The sequence below is a fragment of the Halichoerus grypus genome, chromosome 11, assembly GCF_964656455.1.
Source record: "Halichoerus grypus chromosome 11, mHalGry1.hap1.1, whole genome shotgun sequence".
NCBI lineage: Eukaryota > Metazoa > Chordata > Mammalia > Carnivora > Phocidae > Halichoerus > Halichoerus grypus.
The window spans coordinates 59796975-59820498 of NC_135722.1; the positions used below are offsets into that span (position 1 = coordinate 59796975).

At 35.4% G+C, this 23524-nt stretch overlaps 1 protein-coding gene across 2 annotated transcripts in view; it reads right to left on the reverse strand.

Annotated features, from left to right (window-relative positions):
• Positions 1 to 23524, reverse strand: part of TENM4 (teneurin transmembrane protein 4) — a 2958785-nt gene that overhangs the window by 2674553 nt on the left and 260708 nt on the right. For both annotated transcript variants that reach the window (XM_078058602.1, XM_078058603.1), the window contains exon 2: positions 4755 to 4835. The gene's annotated coding sequence lies outside the window, so the exon portion shown is untranslated. The remainder of the gene's footprint in view (positions 1 to 4754; positions 4836 to 23524) is intronic.

Below are 23524 nucleotides of genomic sequence, written 5' to 3' on the forward strand. Positions count from 1 at the left end.
GAATACAAATACCCAAGGGGACCGTGATGAGATTTACAAAGTCAAAAATCTCCTGGGAAATGGGTGTATATGTGAATGTGTGTGTGTACATATACATACATGAATACATACATACATACAAATAGAAAACATTTGTGACCATTGATGTAAAAGAATGGAGATAATAGATATATAAAGAAAAATGGTTAACTTACTTAAATTATGCAACACATTCACTCTAAACTTTGCCATGCTATTCCCTGAGACCAGTGGTTTGGACCTGTAGCTTGAAGCTTCAGCATCACCTGGGGACTTAGAAATACCAGTGCTTCAACCCAGCTTCAGAGCTATTGAATCAGAAATTGGGACTGGAGCCCAGGCATTAACTCCTAATTATATGATTAGAATATTGTCTCATTACCTTGTCTACTAAGCAATTCTATGTGAGTGCCTTAGATTTATGCTCAATTTCGTTTGGAAAGTATTTAGCGTACTCTAGAACATCCACTTCCTCCTCGTTCTCACTCCTCTACAAGAAAATATCTTCACCATTTCTGACAAGAGATTATTGTAATTTTAAAAACATTTTAAGCGATACAGAGCTAACTCTTACATATGGACCATCCCCAAAATTAATATTCTTGATTTTATAAAATTCTTCCATATTTTCAATTGATATGTTACTCCATAGAACTCCTGCTTTTACATACTTCTAAGTGTAACCTTGGAAAGGTTGTTTAATTTCTCAGAGTCACTCGGGATGCTATATTAAATCAGAGGCAGGATATCTAGTCAACTGTGGGGGATGATTTGTGATTCTGAATTCCTCAGACACTTTTTTTTTTGATCCAATGTAGAACTAAACTTTTAAACATACACACACAGAGTGGAAAACCATATATCAATAAATGTGTCATGTATTTGCCATGTAAACATATCATCTTTAATTCCTTATCTTTTATCCTCTTAATTTAGTTCATGTTAATGCTTTAAAAATAATTATGCACAAGTCATTTCTATGTACATGTGCATTTATAAATATAGATCTATGCTAAAAAATTTAATCTTTCTTAATTAACTGCATTTAAATGTCTGTATAACATATTTCCTATTTATAGTCAGTTTATATGAAAACAACAGCTGCCCTAGAAAAATAATTGCTGGGAAAAAACCAGGGTACAACTAAGCAACCATGGGCATTTCCTGGTGAAATAAATCTATTTGACTGAAAGCAACTCTCAATTGAAATGGGAATAGGAAAACATCTATGAGCATGTTGCTCCTCCTTCAAGAGCAACCAGATTTCAGATTTAATTAGATAACTATATTTTCTCTATCTGTATTTTTATTACTTGTAAGTCACCAGGCTTCCATAATTCTCACAGTACACATAGAGAGAACTGATATATTAATATAGAAACAAGAGAGACTGAGCATAAAATATATCTATAGAATGCCTTGATCAATCAATAAGAATATTTAATAATTATTTAACTAATTTTAACTTCATTAAACCCCATACTTGTTTCCTAAGCTTCACCGACTTTAAATCTGTCTTTGTAGACCAAGTTATTTGAAACTTAGTGAATTATAAAAAGATGTGTCCTGTTAATGTTTTTTAATGGGATTTAGCCCAATACTGGGATTGTGCACAATATAATTTCAACACATGTTTGTAATAAATTGGTCAATAGTAGGATGAGTATTGCTGCTAGAAACCAAAACATTTCTGTGTTGAATCTTACTTTCATTTTCTTAACACATTTATCTCTAAACTGAATATTTTAAAAGTGTTTATTAGGGGCGCCTGGGTGGCTCAGTTGGTTAAGCGACTGCCTTCGGCTCAGGTCATGATCCTGGAGTCCCGGGATCAAGTCCCACATCGGGCTCCCTGCTCAGCAGGGAGTCTGCTTCTCCCTCTGACCCTCCCCCCTCTCATGCTCTCTCTATCTCATTCTCTCTCTCAAATAAATAAATAAAATCTTTAAAAAAAAAAAGTGTTTATTAGATGATCTTGTAAAATATATATGATAAAAAATAAATTTCAAATGATATATAGTGAAAAGTAAGTCCCTTCCACTTTGGATCCTTTACCCTGATCTTCTATTAATAAATTCTAGTATCCTTCAAAATATTTTCTGTTCCCATCCTTTTCTCCTTTGTAGCACATAGTAGACATTAAATATTTGAATATACAAATATATATGTATATATGCATCTATGTGTCTATCTATCTACATATGATATTACAAAATTAAGAGGCATTCTGTATTCTGTTCTGGACCTTATTTTTGCTTTTGGTTTGTGGGTGGTTATGTATGTTCGCTTTATTTTAGAAATGCTTCCAGTATATATGGATCCACTTTCACTGTATGAGGACTCTCAAGTGGCCCATAATTATGATGTTGTTTAATCAGACCTAATTATCAGGCATTTAGATAGTTTCTGATTTTTCACTGTTACAAATAAAGTTGCCACATGTATCTTTTTCATGCACTTTGGGGACATTATTGTGTGCCCATCTGTAGAGCAGAATCCCCAGAGTGAAGTTGCTGGGTTAAAAGGTCTGTGCATTTTAAATTTTGATAGAAACTGATACCTTGTTCTCAAATCAGTGACAGTTTTAAAACATGACTATATTGTATTCTATTCCAAAATTCAAAATGTTACCCATAATCCCTCCCCCCATGTACACAAAATAAACATAGAGTATCAGTTTATTTTCTTTAAGTGTGCTGTTCAAACGGTTACTAGCTACGTCCTTTTTCTCCAGTGTCCCCTCTGTCCTCACATAAACATATAATCTAAGTAAAAATATCATGTTTGTCAGGCAAGCACCCCTTCAACACATAAGCCCTGGGCCCCTTTCCAATCAGACTGTCATACTTCATCCCCCTGCTCTAAAGGTGATGAACCAAGTCACAATCCTGCCCAAAATGATTTTGAGTGTTTATTTACCCACAACCTTGTCACCATTGCCTTTTCTCAAATGTGTTAATATTTGCCAGTGTGTCATGAAGAGTAAAGGTGTCTCATTATTATTTTAGCTGGCATTTATTTCATTATAAAACTGACTTAGTATCTCCCTCATTTCATTAAAACTCTGGATTACTTCATAAACAGATCTATCGTTCTTTAAGAGCTATGCTAATTTTCTCATTATTGAACCAAAATTATCATATGACTTCTGAAGTAAGCACCCTAAGCCAATTGATTTGTTAAGCAAGTTTTATATTTAAAAGGTTATAGGAAATGTCCTACGTGGATGGTAGAAGGGCCCTGTGGACAGGTGAAAAGACAAAATAAATCATTAGAGTGGCAACATGCTATAACGAGCAGAGCCAAACACAGGGAATGTTTCATTGAACATATACCATTTAGTGAAAAAGTATGGTCCAGGCCTTGAAGAAGGGAAAAAATAGAAAAAAAATTCATTGAACTGATGCAAAGAATTAGACCCTGTGTCAGCTGATTTCCCTGCCTGGACATTTTTAAGGGAAGAGTTAGTGCTGCAGCTTTACAGAGAAGAAAATGGAGGCTCAGAAATATTACCCAGTTTATGATGGAGAATTAAACCCAGTCTGTTTCTTTGCATACCTGAATTTTTTTTCACAGTATTGTACTCATTTTTATCAACATCAATTCTGATGAGAATCAGAAAAGTAAGTTCACTAATAATTACAACTATGAAGACTGATAGAACCGGGACAGTGGAGAACAGAGAGAGAGGGGGAGGGAGGGAGGGAGAGAAAGAGAGAGAGAGCTGTCTTTTGCATTTTGCATGTGGGAAATGGTGAATAAGCTCCTTCTACAATGACTAAAGAAAGGTCATTAACTTTGAATTGGACACATTGGCTTCAAGAACTGTGTTCCCTTCTTCCTTTTTTTTTTTTTTTTTTGTTGCCAGACCTCAACATCTGCATCTCTTATCCATTCCCAACAATTTCAATGTATGTGTTCTTCAAATAGCCCTAGGTCAGACAGTAGTTTATAGTCTCCCTGAATCCGAGTTCATTGTAAGTGATTTAATGTGACAGGAGATAGAAAATTGTATTGGCAGACTGTTGCTAAACTTAATTACTCACCAGATCCAACCCCAATCAATTAACTACAGCATTAGACAACATAAATTCTAGATTATCTTCTTTTTTTTTTTTTAATATTTTATTTATTTATTTGACAGAGACAGACACAGCGAGAGAGAATGCACAAGCAGGGGGAGTGGGAGAGGGAGAAGCAGGCTCCCCACCGAGCAGGGAGCCTGATGCGGGGCTCAATCCCAGAACCCTGGGATCATGACCTGAGCTGAAGGCAGATGCTTAACCAACTGAGCCACCCAGGCACCCCTCTAGATTATCTTCTATGAGAAAGGTTGCTACTCCTGATTCTTCTCAATTAACAACTCCACTCCTTTCATTTACTATGCAGAGCCATAGCCAGTAAATCCATGTTAATTTATAATAATCATGCTTTATATTTATATAGCAATTGCCATTTTCAAAGCACTTTCATATCTACTAGATCAGTTCAGCTTCATCATTCAATAACTCATAATTCAAAGCCGGTAACATTTTTGCAACTTTTCAGGTCATTAAAAATGAGACTTGGAGAGGTCAATGGTTCATCCAATATGACATGCTTGGGAAATTTTAGGTATCAGACATGCCATATAGTCCTGGGAGGTCAAAAGATGTATTTTTCTGAAAACTTCTAAATATAACACATGAAGAAGCCAAGACTTAGAAAACTTCAACAATTTGTCTAAAGTCACATACCTAGATAGATACTGGCAGAACCAGGAACTGCAGAGTTTTTGTCTCCTGGCCGAGTGCAATATTCAAGCGACGCTCAAACTCCTAACAATTAGAAACAATACAAAAATCAGACATATTGGGGGAATTATGTTTTAACACTGACTACCAAGTCGTTACAACCCATCTTGCCCTTGTGATACCTAAATTTTTTTGGCTGTAGCTACAAAATCTCAAGAGTAATGGCAAAATTAAAATTTTTAACTAACTGTTTTCTCAACATAACACAAAAGTACAATTTAGTTTGATTTTCTCTGAAGGTATATCCCTTGAATTCCTAATTCTAAGACACTCTTCTTCACCATCTCCACACACACTGTCACTTCCCATCATTATCTCCCCTCACTGGCAGTAGACCGATGTGTATTCACTCTGCCACCTTCTCAGCCAGTCCTACATATTTTCAATTCAACATTATATCCTTTTACCCCTAACACATTGTGTGTGTGTGTATGTGTGTGTGTGTGTGTGTGTGTGTGTGAGAGTGTGAGTGTTTTCTGCTCCTTTCAAGTTCTTCACTTGATGCTTGTTCCCATTCTGGAATTTACTCACCTTCATTTCTTCCATACCTATTTAATTTTGGAAACCTATCTCACTTATTCTAATGTGTCTCCTCAGAATGCTCAGTTCATTTTGATACTTCCAATTTCAAAACACCTAAACACAACCCTTTTGGAGATAATAAAGTGTGACCAAAAATATAAGATAGCACTCATTGTCTTCCAGGCACAATCCAGAGACCTCTGCACATGGTATCATTCTTGATTATCATAATAGCAAGTTTTTGGTAGGATTAGAAAAGTTAAATGAGTTCTCATTAAGCTAAAGAGCTAGCATTAGAAAAGGGACTAAAATACTACTAATACTAATGGTAATATTAACAATAATAAAACTAACAAGATGATTATTAAATTCTTCCTATATACAGGGAAGTGCTAAGTGATTTATTCATATTATGAAACTTTATAATGACAAAATACTCATAATAACACTGATCTCACTTTGCAAATAAAAAATAAGTTTATTTTTAAAGATTTCATTTATTTATTTGAGAGAGATACTGAGAAAGAGAACACAAGAAGGGGGGAGGGGCAGAGGGAGAGGGAGAAGCAGGCCCCCCACGGAACAGGAAACCCAACATTCAGGTCTGGATGTGGGGCTGAACAATAGGACTCAATCCCAGGACCCCAGGATCATAACCTGAGCCAAAGGCAGACACTTAATTGCCTGAGCCACCCAGGCGCCCCATGCCCACAGTTTTTAATCATGCTATTCAAAGTTTTATAACTTGTATGTAATGAAGCTTAGCCATGAACCAAACCAGATGATTTTACAGCTCTTGAACAAACTTTCAACAATGCATCTATACTTCAAAGAACAGATACATAGCAAAACACCATGATTTATCATCAGATTTATTTTCTGTTTGACTCATATATTCTATGTCACACTTTTCTAAAGATGGAATAATCTTGACCCTTTGCACTTTAAAATTTGTCTTGATGATCTCGCTAAGGGTTTATCGAAATGAAAAAGCAATCTACTGAATAGGACAAGATAATTTGTAAATGATATGTCTGATAAGGGGTTAATATCTAAAATGTATAGAGAACTTATACAAATCAACACCAAAATAACAATCTGATTAAAAATGGGCAGAGAACCTGAATAGACATTTTCTAAAGAAGACATACAGACACATGAAAAGATGCTCCACATCACTCATGATCAGGGAAATGCAAATCAAAACCACAATGAGATACACCTCACTCCTGTCAGAATGGCTAGTATCAAAAACACAAGAAATAACAAGTATTGGTGAAGATGTAGAGAAAAAGGAACGCTCATGCATTGTTGATGGGAATATAAGTTTGTGCAGCTACCATGGAAATCAGTATGCAGGTTCCTCAAAAAATTAAAAATAGAAATATCATATGATCTAGTAATTCCACTCCTGGGTATTTACCCAGAGAAAATGAAAACACTAATTTGAAAAGATACAGGTACCCCTATGTTTTTTGCAGCATTATTTACAATAGCTCAGATAGGGAAGCAATCTAAGTGTCCATCAATAGATGAATGGATAAAGAAGATGTAGTGTATATATATATATACAATGAAGCATTACTCAGTCATAAAAAAGAATGAGATCTTGCCATTTGCAGCGACATGGATGGGCCTCCAGGGCATTATCCTAAGTGAAATAAGTCAAATACTTATTTGCTTTAGCCAGTAGGATGTTAGAAATATGGCGTAGCTAAAGCACTTGTGCAGCTGAGTTTGCCCACACGTGTGCCTCTGTGCCATCACCAGACATGCCTGTGCTAGCCTGCTGGTCCTGGAAGAAGATAAAAGACTTGTGATGGACAGTGAAAATAAGAAGATAAGAGACTTGTGGAGGACAGTAAAGATAATAAATACAAGTGAAAAAGACAAATACCATATAATTTCACTTGTATGTTGAAACTTCTAAAAAATGAACAAAAAAACAAAAACAAAAAACCCAGACCCCTATATACAGAGAACAAACTGGTAGTTGCCAGAGGAGAGGATAGTAGGGGACGAGGAAAATATGTGAAGGGTAGTGGGAAGTACAGGCTTCCAGTTATGGAATGAAAAAGTCATGGAGACAAAAGATACAGCAGAGGGTACGCAGTCAATGGTATTGTAATAGTGTTGTATGGTGACAGGTGGCTTCACTGAGGTGGGCACAACGTCATGCACGGAGTTGTCAAATCACTATGTGTACACCCGAAACTAATGGAGCATTGCGTGTCAACCATAGTTCAATAAAATAAAATTATCTTGGAAGTCAGTGCCCCTAAAATAACAATAATTTATGGATCATTTATAAGTGCTAAGTCTTGTTATCTCAAATCTCCAACCATGTGATGTAATTATGAGTATGCAAATTTTATCAATTGGAAAACCAAAGCCTATAATTTCACAACAACAAGTGGCCAAACTAGAATCCCAATCTTGTTCTACTGCTTTCAAAGTCATCATTTCCCGCTATTCTCCACCATCTCTCTGGCATCAGTAATGTGATTATAACATTATTGGCAACTGATGCACATTTGGTAGTGGAACTTTGCTTCTGTCTGATTTTGCTGACACTGAAGGATCCTTTTTGTGTGATTACATATTCCTAAGCATAAATCAGAGAAGGTTGTGGAAAAAGCCTTTCCTCCACCCATGATTTCTAATTCATGTTAATGAAAAATCCTACTGAGTAAATGCAAATTATATTTAATTATATATTTAGAGATTTACTTATTTTGAAAATAAATTATACAACATTAAGACTCTCTAATTAATGTGAGGACATATGGCCATCATATGCTCAGCAGCCCAAGTTTGATCTTATAGAAATGATTAATGAACACATTTTGTAGGCTTGAGGAAGATAGGAAGCAAGCTCTTACTAAATGCTTGTTAAATAAGGAGTTAAAAAATTGATATTCACTCAATTATGCATCCAGTGTTAAAATTAATTAGCATTCCTTCCATTGCCTCGCCATCTTTTAAAAAAAATCACATTCTACAAGCCTCTCAAATTCTTTTCTAAGGCGATTTTCTCTTCTTTCTTTAGGAGATTATTAACAGAAAATGACCAGGCAAGTCCAGTTCTTTGTCTCTCTCTCAGTATCAGGAAGTAAGTGCATTATGAAGAAAAGAAAGAGATGGAAATAATGCAAGATGCAATTTGTATGTATCATTTTGTTTAATATTTATAACAATCCAGCAAAGTAGCTGTTATTATAATAAATTAACATTCCATTAAGTTAAGCCTTACAAATGTAATAACTTGTTATATATCAAAGTAATGGCAGAGTAGGCTAGAAACCCAGAAACATCTGATTTTGGAGACAGTGCTTTACGCTCTAGTTTAAGCCCTTAGGGTTCACTCACCAATTATTATTTTCTTCTCTCTTTTAACATAAAGTAGATATGTCTGTTAACCATGTCCACAAAATACTGCATAACAAATCACTCCAAAACTCAGTGTTTTAAAGGAAAGATCATTTATCTTTGAAGATCTGCAGAGCACCTGGGGTCAGCTGCTGTGCCCTAAGCTTTTCTGTGGTGACTGCCCTCCACAAGTCTCCTGTCTTCTTCCTGGGGCCAGCGGGCTAGCACAGGCATGTCTGGTGATGGCACAGAGGCACACGTGTGGGCAAACTCAGCTGCACACAAGTGCTTTAGCTACGCCGTATTTCTAACATCCTACTGGCTAAAGCAAATCAAATGGTACCACCACGAGGTGACACATAGGCTGCACACACTGTTATGAGATCATTGCAAAATTACTTATTAAATGGCATAGATGTGGATAAAAGATGGGGAATCATGATCAGGAATGCAGCATACCAGAGAAGGGATAAACATTTCTGTATCAATGCTTCTTAAACTGGAGTACAAAGCAAGAACACCAACAAAGTTTCCTGAAAGTACAAAGTCTGGGCTACCTCTAGAGCTTAAATTCCTTTGATCTGGGTTTAGGCACCAAAATTAGTATTTTAACAAGTACCTTAGTGATTCTAAAGCTTCTATGTAACATTTTTTTCTTTCTAATATGTGGCCCCTTGACAGTTCTCACAGAGATATTTTATTCACTGTACCAACCCCCAGGCCATTCAGCTAAAAATGTTATGTCTGTGACTCAGCAATAAGAAACTCAGCTTTCTGCCCTAGCTCCAGAGAAATCCCATGATTAAAATATTTTAACAATAGATTTGTCATTAATAATTTAATGATATTTTGATATTATATCACATACAAAAACGTGTATGTGATATGGTAATGGCCAACACCAACACCGAAAGCATTGTCAAGTACAGCCCTCCTTTGGAGCTTGCAGGGTAAGAGGAGAAGAGACACAGGTGTGAAGTAATCTATTGACAAATAGATTTCCCTTTCATCTTTGTTCTAAAGCTTTCCTTGTATAAAACTTAATGAGTACTCTGTTATCTTGATAATGAAAAACAATAACTAGAAAAAGTAGAATTTGATGATACTATAAAACAGTTCGTGCTCAAATTTCAAAATTATTTTTGAAACTCTCTCAACTAGTCTTTTAATTCTATGACTTAATGGAGGGGGACTCTGTGAGATGCTAATACCTCTTTAATGCTTTGCACCTACTAGAATTTCCTACAAAGAGAGGCTGTTAAATATATATATAATATACATTTTTTTTCCCTTAACAGGGACAGGAATCAGCTAAATTGGTGACATACTGATGAATACTGAGGCTGAAGCAGTCCCAGAAATGACAAAGTAGAGGAAATTATGATGTCTTGAAAGTCCCTTCTAAATAGTCAAAATCAAACATCTTAGTCTGACCTGAACTGAGATAGGTGAATTAAATCTTCTATTTTTAAGATATTTTATCTATTTTGTATTGTATCTCCTGTATTTCCAATTTTCTGAAAGCTGTTCCTATGGTATTTGTTATATAGAAATTTGTAATTATTTTATCTTCATTGCCAATTGTGACATGCCCTTTAGAATTATAAAATATCCTTGTTTTGCTCATTAAGTGTCTTTTTTTCTGACCTAACTTGTCTAATACTAAGATTTCAACCCCTGCTTTCTTTATCTTTTTGTTTGCATGTTCCTACCATTAATTTTTTATCCTTTTGTCTGAAAAAAAAGGCAAAAAAAATTATTGGATGTCCACTCTAGTATATTCTTCTCTGTTATTAATCCTTTCCATTGCCTTTAAGCTATTTTACAACTCAATAATTAAAAAAAAAAAAAAAACCAACAACCACCAACTGATCACAATGCAAATGATTCTTGTACATAGAAAGGCAAATGAATCATGTTCAATGAGATAGGATTGATTATTGTCTTGTAGATACTGGCCAGTTTTGCATCTAAATAAAAATCCACTTCAATATTCTGGATTGCCTACATCTGTGTGTACTTTTTGAAATCTACATTGAAGGGACTATATCTTACTGGTTCCCTCTTCATTAATAAGTTAAATAAAATCTTTGATATATGTTTATTCTATATGCATATGAGTACATATTACAAAAACAATTTTCCTTAATCACTCTCATTTCTAAGCTTTCTGAATTATGTTGTTTCAATTTTGTCTCTTTGATTCAATATTTATTTGGGTTTTGCTTTTTAATCCAGTCTGTCTTTTCTTCTGCGTTTACATTTTCATTTTTAATGTAAATTATAAATGTTATCTTTGTTGAATTATATATGTACTGTATATTATTTTTATTTTAACATATGTTTATTAATATAAAGTCTTTTGCTTTGTTGTCATTTCCTAAAGATTTCCCGTTTTCCTCTTGTTTGGTTGGAGTTTATCTTTAAGTAATTTCTTCAAGAATGGCTTATATGAATAATAGAGCCTGAGAAGGAGAAGAAATACAACAGTACTTAAGCTACTAAAAGATCTTCAGCTTCATTTATTTTAAGAAAATTCCTTAGTCACACTTAGAAACCATTTGTTACTTATCATGTTGGCAAAAATCTGAGTTTGACAACAAACCCCAGAAAACTGGAAAAAAATTGACTCTTTATATATTGCTAATGTGAGTTCAAAATAATGAAACCAACAAAATACAATTTGTGAATATCTATCAGAATTATAAATGCCTTTAACATTTGCCCTAGCAATCCTACCTCTTGGAATTTATCTTAAAAAATACCCACATATGTTTGCCATATGTACAAATTATATACTGTAGCATTGCTTTTAGTAACAAACTATTAGGCACAAAACGAACATCCATCAGTAGAGGACTGGTAAAATAAACCAAGGGGTATTTGTACATACAATATAATACTAGGGTCATCTTAAAAAATGAAGAATATCTCTACACTGCTATGGGGGGGGTGGGGAATCCTAAAACTCTAGGGTAGATCATCAAGTAAAAAAAGGAAATTATAGTATGGCGTATACAATGTGCTGCTACCTTTTATAAAAGTAAGGGCTGATATACTAATATATACTCATATTTATTTGTACCTATTTAAGGAAACATTGGAAGGATATACAAGGGAAAAAAAGTGGTTACTTATAGGGGCTGAGAGAAGCATTGGAAGGATATACAAGGAAAAAAAGTGGTTACTTTTAGGGGCTGAGAGAGGCATTAGTGGACAAGACATAAGTGATAGAACACCTATCAGTTAATAACTGTCTTATTTTAATCAGAATTATATTTAAATATATATTTATAATATATAATATAAATAATATATACACACATATATACACTATATATAATATATAATATAAATATTATATTATTATTAAGGTATTGTTTCAAAAATACATATTTATACACACACACACACACACACACTAGTACAGCACTATCCAGATGGGAACATTAACTAATCTATTGGTGCAAAGGCCAATCAAAACACATTCTGGCCATATGACCACACTAGAGAGTATAAACTGAGTAACATCCCTAGTTTTGAATGTTGAACCCTATAAATATATTACTTCTAAAACAGCATAATTTTTTTAAGTTTAAATACAACTAAAAGCAGAACACATAATCAGGTGTCCTAAATTCTCATAGAGTACATACAATACAGTGAATGCTTTTACACTTTCAGGAATTACATAGGCTAAGGTATGAAAATACAGTAATTATATTCTTCAATAATGCTCTCAGTATAAACAGTAATCTAGATTTTTCCAGGGCATAATTCCTAAAAATATATATTTAAGATCTACTCTTCTTGTAATACCGTCCACAAAAATTTCCAAAATCTAATATATTTGCAAGTACTATATATTATGTCCTTACACCCCATCAGAGCTATTAGCATGTTGAAGGCTCTAAGAATTATGCAACTAAAGGAACCTATAAAAGTTATTTGAGATGTCTCCTTAATAAATTATAAAACCATAGAATTATTTATTTTTTTTCAGTATTCCATTCAAAAGTATGTTTGATGTTCTTTGCTAACTTTTTTAGATAACCGTACATATCTAATTAGGAATACATAGTCAAATTGGCACTGATTATGACCTGGTAGCCAGGGTGTCCAGCATTTTCCCCAATAACTCTACTCCTGAATGTTTTTGTGTTTATCAAATTCAAAATAATTCAGTCATTTTAAATTTAAATTTTAGGAAAGAGCTTGCTATATAAAAATTGCCTAAATGGCATAGTCTAAAAATATCCATTCTACAGCTGCTCGACTACCTCAATTTCATTTTCAAAACAGGTTATGAATAAAAAAAGTAAACAATTGACAAATAAATAAGAAAATTATAGAATTAAAGACAATAAAGTATGGTAGAAAATGCTTGGGAGTTTGGTTCTAGACATACTTGGTTTTCAATCTTGCATCTTCTACTTTGTAAGCTGCATAAAAATGAACAATTAGCTTTTCTGACTTTCAATTTTCTAATCTATATATATATGTGGATATACATCTTGCATGGATACTGTCAGAATTACATAAAATATGTGTCAATTGCTTAACACAGTGACTATCATGAGAACTGATTTAGTTTTCTTCCTCCCTGTCCAGAAATGTAAGCAAGAGTGAGTTATTTCTTATTAATTCAAGATTCATTCACAAAATGTATACAAAGTTGTTAGGTCAGCGGGCCAGTAGAAGCAAAACCAGCTTGAATTTAAAGGGGAAAAAATTCAAAATGAAAAGATGACTTTAGCTTACGTTTCTATGGACAAAGAGCAAGCTAACAAAGCTGCTCAGGTACAAACATGGAATTGTTCTCATAGAAGATGAAGCATGTCTCAAAGAACTAACAGCCCCAAAGAACCACACATGGGGGTAAACTGGTTCCTAATATATATCCCCTGCCCTGGGACAGTAAGATTTGGGGCATGTGCTGTTGCTATCCCTTTTGAAATGAGAGTGTCTATTGGGTTATTGTATCACTATCTCCCAACAGATTTTTTATTTGTTGGAAAAGATAACTTGACTTTTAAGACCACAAATCTCTGCATTTGAAAACAAACAAATAAGCAAACACCTGGGAGGCCAACTCTGAGGAGCCTCATCCACACATGGACAAGATATAGACACTGATATCTTTTTTTTTTTTAAATACTTTATTTATTGAGTAATCTCCACCCCCAATGTGGGTTTCGAACTCAGGACCCTGAGATCAAGAGTTGCATGTTCTACCAGCTAAGCCAGCCAGGTGGCCCAACATTATCTTATACTTTAAGCTTGAACTTCATGCTATCGTGGGATATGACTTCTGGTGGTCTTGAAAGAGGGTGTTAGTTACTTTACGTTTCTGGAGAAATGTGAATATTTTATGACCAGAGGGCAGACTGTGGTAGATTAAAGTTAGCCCAAATTTGTTGCCATTCCATGTCTTTAATCTGGGCTGACCCATGACTTTCTGTGATTGACAGAATGAGGTAAACTTGTAACTTCTTAAAGTGCACTTTATTTATTTATTTTTATTTTTTATTTTTTTAAAGATTTTATTGATTCATTTGAGACATAGAGATACAGAGAGAGAGAGAGAAAGCATGAGCAGGGAGAGAGGCAGAGGGAGAGAGAGAAGCAGGCTCCTCGCTGAGCCAGGAGCCCGATGTGGGGCTCGATCCCAGGACTCTGGGATCATGACCTGAGCTGAAGGCAGACGCTTGACCATCTGAGCCACCCTGGCGCCCTTAAAGTGCACTTTAAATGGGCTTGTAAGAAATCTGCGTCTTCCATTTTTATTTTTATTTTTTTATTATGTTTAGTTAGCCACTGTGCTGTACATCATTTGCATCGACATGGATGGAACTGGAAAGGGATTATGCTAAGCGAAGTAAGTCATGCAGCTTCCATTTTTAATATTCTCTCTCATGGAATCCAACTTCCATGATCTAAGAAGGTCAAACCGTATAAGGAGGTCACATGGAGGAGAACTGAGGTGCTCTAATGAACTGCCCCACCTGACAGCCAGCACCGATGGCCAGCCACATGAGTGAACTCTCCTGGAGGTCCGAGCCATCTGAGTCTCCCAGATGACGGCAGTTCTAGCCAACACCACCTAAAACAGAACTTCCCAGGTGAGCCCAGTCAACCTGAGTCATGAGAGGTAGTAAATGGCTGTTATTATTTTAAGCTATTGGGTTTGGTGGTATTTTTTTTTATACAGAGACATAGATACATAGTCATAATATTTGTTAAATGAATTCTAAGGATGGGGAAAACACTTTTTTATATCCTAATTAACCTGTAAATTTCTAAGAGCTAAAGATGATTGGTTCTGTTTCCCAATTTCCCTGTCCACACCTTATGAATTCTCCTTTTGTGGATTATTTCCCGAGAAGTAGCAGAACTAATTTTCAAAGTAACATGCTTTGGTTAAGAAGAATTATTAGAGATGAAACCTTAGCCCAACCATTTATTAGTTGTGAAAGCTCATTAAACTATTCAACATTTTGGATCCTCAATGTCACCTTTTAAAATGGAGATAATAATACCCACATTACAGAATGTACATGAGTATTACATGAAATAAGACATAAAAACCATCCATCAAGAGTCTCATCAAGTACTACTATTGCTATCTAACAAGAGAGAAAGTGGCTTGTTGGGATGGGTCTATGAAATGATTCTGTCTTTCAGAGCAGACAGAGGAGGTTGATATCCACATGGTACAAATTGTTATGGTAATTTAGTTAAAGAATAGTAAGTGTTATTTTCCTAGAGAGAAACCTGACTTTTCTATAACTAATAAACACTCTGGGGAAATTTACCAATTATTTCCTTGGCACCTGGAATTGGGGAAGTCATTTTCTAAGGCAGTTCATAATGCCACACATACGTATTTCCCCCTTCACAATACGGGTTGTGTTAGTAGGTAGTTGATGGCAGAAAGTGTGCATCTGGCTCCCCTAAACCTAGGCAGATGAGTTCCTTTTCTTAGTAGCTGCTTGCCTATTCAATCAATGCTAATCCAGACTCCATTTCATCTCCTTACACTCTGAGGGAGAAGCCATGCTGATTAGCAATCAAAGACAATAGCTAGGTTTTCACTGTTTTTCTCCTAAAGTAAATACAAATCACAATTTAACTCCTTCCCAGAGGAGGGAGATATCAACAGATAGAAACCTGAAAGAACTGTAAAAAGCATGTGTATTCAGCTATATATTTGTAAATGCTAAGTCTACTTGTTTCTTCAAATAGAAAAGCTTAATAAAAATAACAAGAAACATCTTTTTTGAACCCAGTCCCTTGTGTATGCACTCTATGCCACTCCCCATAACCCTATGACCACTTTATGCCTGTGTGAAACGGACTCAAATCCATTGCTGTTTAGTGCTTCTACTGTGGAAACTGCCTTGGAATCTATGTCAGAGAGAGTGGGATGAAAAATATCTAAGGGCATATAAAGAATTAGGTTTATTTCCTGCAGTGGTTCACTAAGTGTGGTCCCTAGGCCAACAGCATTGGCATCTCCTGAAACTTGTTAGAAATGAAAATTATGGGGCTCTACCATAGACCTGATAACTCAAAAACTCTGTAGATAAGGTCATGCAATCAGTGCTTTAACAAATCCCCCAGGTTCTTCTGAATGCTTAAAGTTTTGGAACTGTCAGTGCAGTGGGTGGAGGTGGAGAAAAGTTCAAAAACCCAAAAGAAACACTTACCCCCTGATCTCTCAGAAATATGGATTTCAAGATTCATTCCATCAAAGAGCAAGGAAAGGTTGAAAGGGTTCTACTTCTAAAATCAGAAAGAATTGGAATTAATACATGACTCTCTAACCCTGTCTGATTTTATTTAATCTTTGTAAATTTCCTCTCATCGTGAAATAAAAATAATAATGTCTCCCTCAGTATGTATGAAATCACATAACACATCTAAAATATCTAGTATAGCACTGGGAACCCAGTATCCATTCTATTCATTTTAGTGTTTGCTAAAGATATGGGCAGTAACTCCAACTCGAGGGTACAGGCTGCCTGCTTCAGGGGGTGAACAGAAGGTTGTGAGGAATGGAGATGGTAAAATAAAAGTAGCAAAAAGATAGGCACTGAGGAGGTAACTCATTCCTTATCATGCAGGCTGCTTCTTCACAAACTCAAGTGGAAACATAGTGTTACGATGACCTGTGGCAGTGAATTCCATGGTACGCATTTGTCTGAATTTTCTGACTTCACTCATTTTCAATTACTAAATGCCTGCCTATGAAATGCCAGGAGCAGTGCCAGTCAATGAAGGTGAAATGGGCAGTTCAGAAAGAGGCGGTGCAAGCTAATAATTACGAACTTGGGCTTGAAGCCAACCTGCCTGGTTCTGAATCCAGGCTTATCATCTATCTACCGTGTGACCTCAGGGAAGTCACTTAACCTCCAGGGTCTCGTTTTTTCATCGTTATCATTAAAAGGTGGTAATATAAAATATCCTCTAGGACTGTGGTCAGAACAAAATGAATTAATACACACACAGAACTTAGAGGAGTATCCTTCATAAATGTGGGTTAAGGTCATCTCGTGCCATGTTGACAGATTTCACCCCATTAAAGGCTTTCCCTGACTTCCCATGGTCTGTGCTATTGAGTCCAGAATGTTATTCTTGTTTGGTCCTCCAGACAGGTGCATCTCAATCTTTCCTGTGATTCGGATCACTGGGGGGAGTCTTGTTAAAGTACAGATATGGATTCAGTAAGCCTAGGGTAGGGCCTCGGTTTCTGCATTTCTAATAGGCTCCCAGGCGATGCTAGTGCTGCGTGTTTACAGACCACGGCTCTAATTTCAACATTAGAATGTAGCCCATTGCAAGGTTGGAATATCAGTTTAACAGAGCTCCCTAAAATATGCTATGGGAAAAAAATGACTCTGCCCACTTGGAGATCGAGCAATCTTTTAAGTAGGTATTGGTTATATGGGAAGGCAAACTATAAGACAAGAGAAAACTATAAAAGTGTTCTTTGTTATGACTTTGGTGTCAAGGGCACAGAGTTTGAATCTGATCTAGACAGCGGCAGGAGACCAGAGCAATGACTGAGAAGCAAAATTGATAGAGTTGCAGGGCAGGGAAGAAAGCTTTTACTAACTGCTGTGCTGAGAGCTCCACCACAGAGATGGGGGAAATACAATTCACAGGCATGGAGTTAGAGTAGCAGGAAGTCATTTTTACAGATTCCTACACATCTGATATTGAATTATGGTGGAACGTTATCACAAAACATGTTGGCCTAATGGAATGCAATTTACTTCATTATTTCAGTTTATTTTTAGGGACAGTATTTACCTCAGAGTTATTATACAGATAAAATGAATTAATATATATGGAGGATATAAAGTTTTTAGGATAGACTTGTACCTGACACAAAGTGTTAGGTCTCCTTTATAAGATATATGCTTATAAATTAATTTAATATATATTATATTAACAGCAACAAGCTAAAAAGAGGAGAGACACATTTAGTTGAATTCTAAATGTTACAACTCACAAACAATTATCCTAAGACTAAAGCTACCACAAACAGTAAATCCCAGCCACATTAGCCTTCTTTTAGTTCTTCCCAAGATGCCATTTGAGTTCCCAACTTGGGATCTCTGTTGGTGTTTCCTTAATGGAAACTCTCTAACCCTAGGTCTTGACATGGCTAACTCTTTTTTATCATTTAGGTCCTGGTTAAAATGCCATCTCTTCAGAGAGACTTTCCTAAACATTAATCTTAATTATTTCTCTCCATGCCCACCTTAACATGTTCAGTAACTAAGTATCATACATACATACCATTTTAATCTTTTGTAATACTCATCACTATCTGAAATCTTGTCCATACGTATGTTTCTTTCCTTATTGAATGTTTCCTTCCAAGAAGAATGTCAGAGTGTAAGCACCTTGAGATCAGGACTTCCCTTCCCTGTGGAGTTTGGGAAGCAATCCCTGCACTTGGATCCAGAACATAGTAGACACTCGATAACTATTTCTTTAATAAGTAAATAAAGATAAATAAGACATGGTCCTCATCATTGTGAATCTCAAAGTACCAAAATGTTAATAATTCCTAGATATGCTTAGAATAGTTTAAAATGTTATTCTTTGTAAATGCAGGCAATCTCCTTCATTTAAAATTAGCAGGAATTAAACGTTTACTGTAAAGTACTTCTAGATTTACAATGATATTTCTGCTATACGGCTTTTGGCATAGAAGAATAAAGTGAATGAAGGACCTACAATCAATGGCTATCTATGAATGTGTCAACTTGCACAGGTTTTGCTGAGTATAAGTCCATAACTCTGAACACAGAAACCATATTTAATTTTACACAGCCCGCTCAGCTACGAGTGAACTTGGGTATGTTAAGATCAGATTTTACCACTTAAATAGTGAGTGAAATAAAATCAGTCTTAAAATAAATAAAATGGATAGACAATTGTTATGTGTTCTTACTATGTATTAAGCAATAGCATGTATATTAACTTTAGTTAACAACAGGATTTCTAAATGTTATCAAATTATTTAACTTGTCATATGCATACACCTAATACTTTCATTATTAGCAGGAGAGAGGTGTTTGTTAGGAATGGAAAAAGGGGATTTATTGGAGAAATAAGTCACAATCTGGTATTGTTATGATCCTATATACTATGGTGACAGTTACTGAACTTTATACATAGGAAATACTCATGATAAAGTCAAAAGATATATAGCATTTATTTCAGTTTGGATGAGAAAAAAAAAAAGTCTTATCAGAAGTCCAATTCTTAGTGCTACCTTTTTCACACCAAAGTATTTGTTTTTAAAAGCAATGTTCAATTGTATCAGGCTTGTATATATAATAATAAACTGTGAAATCAGAAGCTGCTAAGGTGAGGTGGTGTAAAAATGGTCTTTCTACAAATTTTCTTTGATTGAAAGTAAAGATGTTAAAGCAACCTTAAATTTAATACCTACAGCATGGCACATACCGAGGTTAATAACTGCCCATGGAATTAACAGATTCCATTTTTAGTGTTTCTGCGTTCATTTTTAATTTTCATATGTATTGAGTTGATATTAAAATCTAAATCATCTAGCTTATCCTTGCTCCTTCAAAATGTGTCTTTGGATTGATGATTCTATCTTTTCTCTTGGGTTCTTCATCTTATGCTCTTGTTTTCATTGTTAATTTTCAACAAATGTGGCTCCCTATATTATTCACCTCAGTTTCCAAACATTTCTTGAACACCAATTCTGTTCATATAAGATTTTGTATAAGGTTCTAAAAAAGGTGCAGAAATGAACAAAATATAATCCAATGCTTCGAAAGACATACACATTGCTATGGGGAAAATGTGAAGAGATAGAAAAATAATTTACCCAGGAAATAACATTTAGGATATGTTTCTTGAAGAATGGGAGGACTTTTGATAGGTGGGAAGGAGTTTGGAGATTATGGAAGAATAACAGATCAGCTAAATCATGGAATACACACAGAGAAAATTCATAGTAAAATCAGGAAATTTTGAGAAGTGATATGGAGATATGATGTGGAACACAAGGCTGAAGGTTAAATTTGGGCGAATACAATGGATACAAACTAATTTTTTTAAACAATGACCATTAAATTTTTTGAGCTAGGGAATGACAAGATTAAATATTTTTTTGATACTATCTTCTTTTCCTTTTCTTATAGTCTCCTCTAAAATGGCCTCACCCAATATTTCTTCCATCTTAGATACCCTTATGTTATTTTGAATCCTTCCACTTTTCTCCATTATATACTATTTTCCTAATGTCTTAATTGGATTTACAAAAATGCCTCCTATAGCTATTTCTTATTTCCATTCCTTTCTCTATACCACAGCCAGTAAACTTTGTAAAATGCAAACTTCCCATGTCATTTCCCTGCCTCGAAAATCTTCACTAGTTTCCCAATATCCTCAAGACTTCCGAGCATGATATATGAGCTCTCGAGTCCAACTCTTTATCCTTTCCAGTATCTCCTGCATACAGATCCCTCTGCCACTCACTTACAAGCTTCTGCCTATGCTCACCTGTCTGAAATTCATTTCCCTCGCCCCACTCATCTTTAGATCTCTGTTCAGCAGGAAACATTTTTGACTATGTTCAGCATTCTCCTCTCTATGTCCTCAGTATGCTCTCTTTATCATACTAAATTGTAACACAATATTTACATGGTCATATCACCCACACAAAGCTGGATGCTCTGTGAGGCTCGGCCATGTTATCTTGTTCATTACTATATTCCCAGGACCCACTACATTGCCCAGCAAATAGTTGATACTAAATATGTATGTGTGAGCTGAATGCATACAGAAAAGAATAAATGATGTATGAACTGAATGAATGAGAAATGAACAAAGGAAGAAATGAGGAAGATATAAGCTTTTCTAACTAAAAGTTTTAGATCTTGTAAGTTAATAAAAAATGTACATAAACAATACTCATAATAACTACTATTTATTGAGACACAAACATGTGTCACATCAATGCATGTAGTATTATATCCAGGACTTAGCATGGTGCTGGAAACCTATATATATATATATGATTGGCTGGCTAATTATTATCCTCATAACATCCCAGAAATGCAGTTACTATTATGTTTTCTCATTTTATGCATAAGGAAATGAATATTAAAAGAAGATAAGTAAAATCCCTATAATCACACAATACCACCATTTGATCTAAAGGTTGTGAGTTTTCAATTATGTCAAAGTTTTCTAAACACTTTTATTTTTTTTTATTTTTTTTTTTTTTAAAGATTTTATTTATTTATTTGAGAGAGAGAGAATGAGAGAGACAGCAAATGAGAGGGGGGAGGGTCAGAGGAAGAAGCAGACTCCCTGCCGAGCAGGGAGCCCGATGCGGGACTCGATCCTGGGACTCCAGGATCATGACCTGAGCCGAAGGCAGTCGCTTAACCAACTGAGCCACCCAGGCGCCCCTAAACACTTTTAAATATCAGAGCCCTTTTTTTTCCTCTCCCACAATAAAGGTTATATATAAACAGAATGTATCAGCCTTTTGAAAATGGACCTACTCTGGGATAATGCAATCCATTTCCCCTCCCCCCTTACACACAGGAGTTGGTCCCTGAGTAATCTCCAGGGATGCCTACAAGTTTATAGAAAACATCTGATATCTCACTGGTCCACTCCTTGCTACCTGCTATTACATGAATAAGTTCTCAAGGCACCCAATATTCAATATCTGGAATTCATTCGACTCCCCTGCCAGCATATTTGCTACGTAATGCAATATGTTTGTCTTGGTCTAATAAAGGGCCTAGTTATTAAATCAAAGGAGGATGCCAGGAGATATACTGACCAGGAGCACAGCCGAGAACTTCTGAAGCTTGACATTTAATACTCTCCAAACATGGGAAAGTGAGAATTTAGGAGAATTTCTAACTAGGATTTGAGGGCACAAGAATTTGATAGGATGGTAAAGTTGGGGTTCTGCGTCTAGACATTTCTAAATTAGGGCTATGCAGAAGTAGATTATAGCTTAAAAATGAATTTATTTTTGTTCTGGGAACTGCACATGATGTTATGATCAAGAGCAAAGGCTTTAGAATCTGATAGATCTACATTCATGACTTACCCTTGATACCTGCCCCCCAAAATAGAGCTTACTTAATTAAGACTATGTCTCTTATGTAGGTGTTTCTTTTGAGAAGTGGCCTAAGAACAGAAATGAAGGACTGAAAGGGGGAATGAGAGCAAGTCAATCAAAGTGTGTGGGCAGTTAGAGATCCGTTTGCCTGTCTAAGAGGACAGGGAGCATCCTAGATAGCATATAGTTTGAAGAGTTTTCATCTGCACTTTTCTTCATGGTGGTGCTGTTTGTTTAAGACATTCTCTGGAAAGGAACACAATCTTGAAATTCCTTTATAGAATCCTAGGCCACAGCACTTAACTGGAATTCAATTAATACTTGATTTGAAGTTAATTAAATAATAATTTCTCCAATTTCTAAGGAGAAAGATTAAAAAGAGAAGAGAGAAAGAAAGAAAGAAACTAACATGACATACCTGGATTTTAGTTATTTTCTTTGCAGGACCTCACAGTCTATTTGAACTCAGCCTTTTACAAGAATAATTAAATCTAGTGAAAATTCAATAGCAAAAGTGGACCTAATTCTGACATTTATCCATATAAGAATTCTGTGAATGAACATGTCTGCTCACAGAAAAATTTGTACCCACATATTCCATTATTGCATGTGGGAGCTGATTTCATTTCTCTTGGCCAGAGGAAGCTACCTGTGAAATAGAATAGAAGACTTAGACTGGAGAAAATATTTTTTGCCTGTTTCTCCACCCAGCAAAAATGCAGGAAGTAGCAATTCTGTGTAATGTATTGTAAACATTTAAGGCTGCCTTTTGGAAAACCACGCTTCAAATGAGCTTTTGCAGATTGCTGTTAAAACCAAAAGGATGAATTATATCCTCTACTGCACATAATGAACGCAGCAGTTTGGTGTGAGGATTTAGGAAAATGTTCCAGTGAACATAACGTTTTGGCCAATTTAAGAGGGATTTAGAAAAGCACAAGGTATATCTTTGGAGATTTTAATTGAATTAAGAATTATTAAGGGAATGGGAGAGTGAAGGTTGCATCCTCACGCAATCCTCCTTCTCAGAGGACAGACCCAGGTAATGAGACATAAATCCAGACTTAGAGCTTGACCCTGCATCAAACTCTTCCTGGATAAGACTCTGAATCTAGGGATGTGTGTCCTTATCACAGAATATTAGGATACTATGGTACCAGAAAGTTCCTTACCAACCATTGAT